This window comes from Microtus oregoni, unplaced genomic scaffold, assembly GCF_018167655.1.
Source record: "Microtus oregoni isolate MIOR12 unplaced genomic scaffold, Mior012 000063F_ref0000156, whole genome shotgun sequence".
In the NCBI taxonomy this organism is placed as follows: Eukaryota; Metazoa; Chordata; class Mammalia; order Rodentia; family Cricetidae; genus Microtus; species Microtus oregoni.
The window spans coordinates 9,379,593-9,387,284 of record NW_024543873.1 but is presented as its reverse complement, the minus strand read 5'-3'; the positions used below and the strand labels follow the sequence as shown (position 1 = coordinate 9,387,284).

General features: G+C 41.2%; 1 pseudogene; it reads right to left on the bottom strand.

Moving 5' to 3' along the window:
• Positions 1-2,208: 2,208 nt before the first annotated feature.
• Positions 2,209-3,097, bottom strand: LOC121439875 (annotated as a pseudogene).
• Between the last annotated feature and the right edge of the window lie 4,595 nt (positions 3,098-7,692).

Below are 7,692 nucleotides of genomic sequence, written 5' to 3'. Positions count from 1 at the left end.
ATTAATAATTTTTTAAAATACAATCTTTTCTCATTTTATATAGCTATCTCCATTCCCACTCCCACTCCTCCACTGTCCCCATCCTTCCCCCCACCCCATGCCCCTATGTACTCAGAAAGGATATGGTTTCCTATGGGGACTCATCAAAGTCTGGCACTTCACTTCAAGGCAAGACCAAGGCTCTCCCTGCACCATATCTAAGAAGAGTAAGATATCCCTCCAGAGAGAATGGGATCCAATATTTCAGTTCAAGGAGTAAGGATAAATGCTGGTCCTACTGCCAGTGGCCCTACAGATTGCCAAAGCCACACAACTGTACCCCACATTCAGATGACCTAGTTTGGTCCTGTGTAGGTTCCCCCGTTATCAGCCCGGAGTCAGTGATTTCTCACTAGCTCAGGTCAGCTGTTTCTGTGGGTATCACAGTCATGGTCTTCACCCCTTTGCTCATATCATCACTCCTTCCTGTCTTGGACTAGTCTCTGGTAGCTCGAACCAGGGCTTCACTATAGATCTCTGTATCTGCTTCCATCAGTTGTTAGATGAAGGTTCTGTGGTGACATTTAAGATAGTCATCAATCTGACTACAGGGCAAGGCTAGTTCAGGTACCCTCTCCAATGTTGCTTAGAGTCTTAGCTTGGGTCATTTTTGTGGATTCCTGGGAATTTCCCTAGTGCCATGTTTTTTTGTTTTTGTTTTTGCTAGCCCTTTAATGGCTCCCTCAATCAAGATATCTCTTTTTTTTCTCTCCCTCACTGTCCTTCCCCCTTCTTGAGTATCACATTCCCTTGTGTTCTCCTCCTTCCTCCCCTCCTCCTGTCTCCCTCTCCTTCCACTCTCCCTTCTCCCACCTCCCGAATTTCTCAGGAGGTTTTATCTGTTTTACCTTCCTGGAGATCCATGTATGTCTCTCTTAGGATTTTCCTTGTTACCTAGCTTCTCTGGGATCATGGATTATAGGTTGGTTATCCTTTGCTTTATGCCTAATATTCACTTATGAGTGAGTACATACTATGTTTGTATATTTGGGTCTGGGTTGCCTCACTCAGGATGGTTTTTTCCTATTTCCATCCATTTGCATGCAAATTTCAAGATGTCATTGTTTATTTCTCTTTGAGTCTGTGTGAGGACTTGGAAGAAAAGTTCTATGCCATAAACTAAAGTCTTAATGAGGGAAACATCTCATTGAATAAAATTCATTCTAAAAGTCATTATGCTACAAGTTTTGCCTTAAATAAAAGCTTATATATCCTATTTTAAAGTTGTGCTGTCTTTGTTACGTTCGTTTAATAGCAGTACAACACAAGTTTTTTTTTTTGAAGGTCTGGGTGTCATTTATTGACAGCAGCTTACATTGTGTTTTCTTCCCTTGATTGTTTCCTTCGGAGCACTGGCCCCGCAGCCCTTGGGAAGGAAGGACAATCTTTTAGAGGGAGCAGGAAGGCAGATGCACATGTCCTTGGTAGGTGTGCTCAGCCCCGCAGGATGCAATCCTTCAAGCTGCAATCCCATTGGGCATTGGAGAGGACCAATGTGGGGAGTGGAAAGGAAGTCTTCAGCAGGACTCACATCTCAGTCCAGGCCTCTTGTGCTACTCCAAGTCCATCCCGATGTCAGGGCTCTGACAGTGGCAGCACAACTAGGCCCACCCACCTTGCAGGGCGGATTCCTCGCTCCATGCCCTGTTCGCACACACCTGCTTCCACTAGTCACAGTCAGAGGGAATGGGCCTTACGTTTAAGATAGACCACTTCTTCTGGCCTTCCCCAGCTGTATCTGTGCGGGTTCAAATGGCTGGAAAAACTGAGGGCTTGCCTTTCTGGTTCAACTGTGTGTGCCACCGTCCTCAGATCTTCAATATACGACAGGATGGAGGCTATAGGTCTACCCAGGCCGCCAGCTGTGCGCCTATCCATCACACACTGCCCTGCCTGTCTTCTGCCAACTGTCAGTGCCTGCGGAGGGAGGCCGGCAGGCTCCAAAGGTGCAAAGCCGGTCTGCATAAGCGCTTGGCAACTCTGTATATGAAAGTGGATAAAAAAGCGGAACAACAAAAGTTTCATTTGGTAATTACAGATCTGAAGTGATTCTGCTTTTATTTCCTTCACGTTAAGCCAATCATGGAATTTCACAGTGATTCCTGGGGTGGGACAGAAGGAAAGTGTGTTCAGAATGATGGAGGCCACGGCCTGGTCGGCCTGAGAAGGTGCAAGCAGGGGGCCTCACTGGGGAAGCTGGAGGAGCACCGACTGCCCCGCTGGCAGGTAGGTGATGTTCCGAGAGCGAGAGAGCTGGTAAGCAATGTCCTCAGCTGCTTCCAGCTTCCACAGCTCAATCAGGTCATCGCCTGCCGTGGCCAGGGAGTTGGCGATCAGCTCGGCTGCCTTGGAGTCGCCCTCAGCAGAGATGATGGCTGCCTTCTTCTGCTGCTCAGCCTTTTCCACCACAAATCTGGCCCTCTTTGCTTCCTACTGAGCCACCTGTTTGGCTTCCACTGCTTCTGTGAACTCCTTCCCGAAGGTCAGATATGTCAAGGACACGTCATCCAGGATGAGCCCAAACGTTGGTGCTCTCTCTGTGAGGTCATCACTCACCTGCCTGGAGACCAGCTCTCGCTGGGTGATCAATTCTCCAGCATCAAAGCTAGCCACCACCAACTTGAGGATCTCTGTAGTGATGGAAGGCAGCACCCGCTCATCATAGTCCTCGCCGATGCTGGTGTAGATACGAGGGAGCTGGCTGGCCACTGGCCGGAAGAGGATACGTAGTGTGATGTTGACGTTCTGCAAATCTTTGCTACCAGTGATGACTGGTACATTCTGTGGGCGCGAGCGACTGTCAAAGATAATTGGTTTCTGTACCCAAGGGATGAGAAAGAAAGTCCCTTCCCCTACCACGACGTCCTGTACTCCACGGAATCGGACAAAGATGACAGCTCTGTGTCCAGCATCCACATTATACAAGGCAGAGTTCACCACGCCTCCTGCCACTGCTAAAGCCAGGCCGAACTTTCCGATGGACTCAAACACTTTGGCAGCCATGATTCCTTCTGTTGCACCCACTCACACCTGCCTCCACTCTGACCTCCACATGAATTCCCCCCAACACAAGTTTTTTTCTAAAGCACATTCACATATACAGCATGCTTCGATAAAATGTATAAATACACCTAAAACCAACAATTCAGTTTTCTATCATCTTTATATTGGTAACATCTTAGTAGCATTATTTAGTATAATTATCTTTTTATCTTTTTATTTGTGGATTATTATAAATGTCTTCTACCTTCATTTTAGAAATGTTGAGGAAAAATGGGAAAGATGGACAGATGGAGAGAGAGAGAAAGATAGAAACTAAATACTAAAAGTGAGTAGAAATGAAGTTTGCTGTCCTCCATGGAAAAGAATTGGGAATTTTTTTCAACAATAACTTATTAAATATTCAAGGTTCTTATTAATCACTAGGAACACTGAATATATTTTTTTCTATTTTCTTTATGTCATGTGTGTGCGCACACACATTTATTTCTGTGTGGAAGAGTTAAAGCATGGGTATCATGACACACAGTTGGGGGTCAGTGGATAAACTTCAGGTATCAGTTTTTACCTTTCTACCTTGTTTGAAACAGATAATCTCCTTCCCCATGGCATAAGCTAGGCTAGCTGGCTCTCAAGTTTCTGGTGGTTGTCCTCTCTCCCATTCCCATATTCTCACAGGGACCTTTGCAGCAATTATGAGTTTCCAAACTTGGGTCATGAGACTTTCGTAGCAAGTGCTTCTATATGCTTGGCTATTTCCCCAGACCCTTAGTTTCCATTTTAAAGAAGGTTGATTTGATGGTCATGGTGTTTGTTGCACATCTTTACTTCCAGTACTTTCGAGGCAGAGGCAAGCATATCTTTCTGAGTTTGAGACAAGACTGATTTATATACTAAGTCCCAGGTCACCCAAGGCTATGTAGAAAATCCTTATCTCAGAAGAAAAACATAATATATATGGTACACACTTTGAAGAATTTTAAAGATATAGAAATGTTTAGGAAAAGGACCAATAGTTATCTATAGTTATATACTTAAAAGAAAATCTTGGTAACATTTGTCCTCATAGCTATTTTAGATATGGTATGGAAAATGTGGATATTATTTATTTTTATTCAAATTTTTATCAGGCATTTTCTATATTGTCAAAGTTTCTTACCTATTATGTTTAAAAGCTATGTGTAAGACTTTGTTATAGATTGATCAGAGGTAGGAACTCTTCATTGAGAATTTTAGTTAATTAAATTTACCATCATGATTGACTTTGCAATGCACATGTTTATATATAAAATTGATAAAAACAAACAAAAGTTCAAAAACTTCAAGTTAGAACTTCATATAACAAATATTCATACCAATTTGATGTAATTTCTATCAAATTATATATACTTCCCCTCACATTTAGATACAGTTTAAATCATGTTATATAGGCATAGTTTTATGTATGTGTTTATACAGTCAGTTAATTCACACACACACACACACACACACACACATATATATATATATATATACTTTCTAAAATTATTTACAATCTCTCAAATCAGTACTTCCAGTGTTTGCAGCCATTCACAGATACATCTAGAATGGCATAATATTTAAACATTTGAGTAGGTGACACAAGCATTGCAGATGAGGGTAAGTAAATCAATGTTCTGCCTTTTTATTTCAGTCTTATATAGTAAATAATTTTCCCCCTGCAGCTTCAAGTTTTAGTATTTTTCCATAATGACTCACTGTTCAACATGTGTCATTTAGCTTTCCCAAGTTCAGAAATGTTTTGCATTTACTCTGAGGAAAGAATATGCACAGCATTTTCTCTCCGGTATGAATTATGTCCAGTTATATTAGTAACTTTTCTTACTGCCGGAACCAAATGCTTGGGAAGCAGATTGTGTGGGAGAGTGCTTCAATTTATCTCATGGATTGAGAGAATTGAGCCCACTGTGGAGGTGAATGCATGTATCAGAGTTCGTGACCTCAGGAGCATGTAGATAGGAACCCTCAAGTCTGGGCAGAGAAGGAAGCAGAGAATAGGGAATGCTGGTGTTCAGCTGTATTTCTCTTTTTCTTCCATACTCAGTTTGTGACCCAAGTTCATGGGGAGATGCTAACCATATTCAAGGGGATGCCAGCCATATTCAAGGTAGTTATTTCTTCCTCAGTTATGCATCTCTGGAAATATATTCATAGACATATGCAGGTAATTCTAAAATCAATCAGGTTGACAATGAAAACAAACCATTCTAGGAATATTGACCATGAGTTCAATGTTAATGAATCATATATATATATACATACATATATATATATATATATTAAATAGTACATTTTAATGAAGAAAGATACAAAACAAGGTTATACATTGTTGGTTGAAAATGTGACTAAGGACTTCTTGAAACCTGACCCTCTGCTTCACCTAGGAGCTATGTTTGTATTTGTTAAATCAGTGTTTGGAGAACCTCTACAGATCATATGGATTTTGAATAAAAAGTATTTATAGCAGAGCCTGGAGAGATGGTACAGTGATTAAGAGCACTTGCAATTCTTGCAGAGGACCCAGATTTGGTTCCCAGAACTCAAATGGTACCCACAACCACCATAACTCCAGTTCCGCCAGTTCCAATGGTTCAGATGCTCACCTTAACTCTAGTTCCAGTGGTTTAGATGCTCTTTCTCATGCCTCCAAAGGTACTGCACACACACACACACACACACACACACACACACACACGGACAAAACACACAAAGTAAAAATAGTTTAAAAGAAAATATGATGGAACACATATAGCCATGCATGGTTGCATAGTGTGTATTATACACATGGTATCATATACTGGGACTTTTCATCTTTATGATAATTTAACATTGTCACATCATTAAATAATGTTGAAAATGTGAATGTAAACCACAGTCTCATCAATGAAAAGTATATAATGTTGGGGAAGAATAAAGAGTTAACATTTTCACAAATGACATGGATATCAATGCAGAAAATTTAAAAACTGTTTTGGAAATAATGGTTTTTGCAAAGTTGTGGAATACAAAGCTACTATGCAAAAGTGATCGCTTCCCTGTGTATCAGCAAAGAGCTAGAATTTTTAAATTTTAAAACAATTTTAACCAAGACATGAAAATCACATATAAAATTCCCTGTGATATTTTGATGTATGTATACATTGTACAATGTTGAAAATAGGGTAAACACCAATCTCAAGCATTTATCACTTTTCTTTAAAGTTTAAATTTAACTCTATTGTTACTATTTGTGTGTGTGTGTGTGTGTGTGCGTGTGTGCATATGTGTAATATGTGTTGAGGGTGGCCAAAACCAACATGAGGAGGAAGGGTTATTTCATCTTACAGCGCTCAGGTGATACTACATCACTGAGGGAAGTTAGGGCAGGAACTCAAGGCTCAAAGCTGGAGGCAGGAACTGAACAAGAGTCCACACAGGAGTACTGCTTACTGTCTTTCTCCCCATGGCTTGCTCATTCTGCTTTCTTATATAATCCAGGACTCAAGGGTGGCACCATCCACAATGGACTTGGACATTCCACATTAGTCCATCAGCAATTAAAAAAAAGGCTCACAGTCTAACTTATTTTTCAGTCTTATAGAGACATTTTCTCAATTGTGGTTCCCTCTTCTCAGATAGCTCTAGCTTGCATCAAGTTGACAAACAAACCAACCAATCCCCAACCAGTACACATGGATTAAGGGAACCTGAGGGTCTTTGGGATTGTAAAACAACAAGTACCTTTAGTTATAGAGCCGCCTTACTGGTCCTTATCATTTCCTCCTATCAAATCATTGGCAATCATTTTTCACTATAAAAATAAATACAAACAAGTATTGCCATGTCTGATCAAGTGGAAAGAATTTGCTGTCCTTGTTATATTTCCAGAAGTTCTGCTTCAGTAGAAACACTGAATGGTTCTCCAGGCAACTAAATACATTCTTTACAGGGAAGCACAATGGGAACTGAAAGCTCCTAGCGATCTGAATTTCCTTGCTCTATATGAAGTATAAAACCAATGTATGTAATACACTTCCATTATCTGTAGTCATTTAATGGCATACCAAAACTACCCCTCTAATCTACCTGTAGCTTATTACTTATTGCTTAAACTTTTGTCAAAGTTACCTACTGCCTAGTCTTTCCCAGTGTGGGGTAACCACTACTTTCCTCTCAGTTTCTGTAAGATCAACTTTTATATATTCATATATGTGCAAGGGGCATGAGCTCCGGTGCCCTGTATGTTTTCACAAATGGAAGGAGTTTCATCTTTTTGTGACTGAATAGTACTTCCTTGTGTGTATGTTCCACAATTTCTTTATATCTTGATCAGTTAATGTGTACTTATATTAACTTAAAAAGTTGTTTAGAGAGGAAACAAGTTCCACCCAGAGCAGAAGCCAGGAGCAAATCCAGCCCTGGGAGCCAACCCAGTCCTGGGACACTGGCAGACCAGGAGTGAGCCGACAACCTGACTCAGAGTCAGCAACCTCCACTGGAACTGGAGTGGAACTGAACCAGTTACCTAAGACACCGAGAGAACAAGCTCCACCAGGAGCAGAAGCAGGAGCAAACCCAGTCCCAGGACATGGGCAGACCAGGATTGACCCAGCAACCAGATCCAGAGCCAAAGAT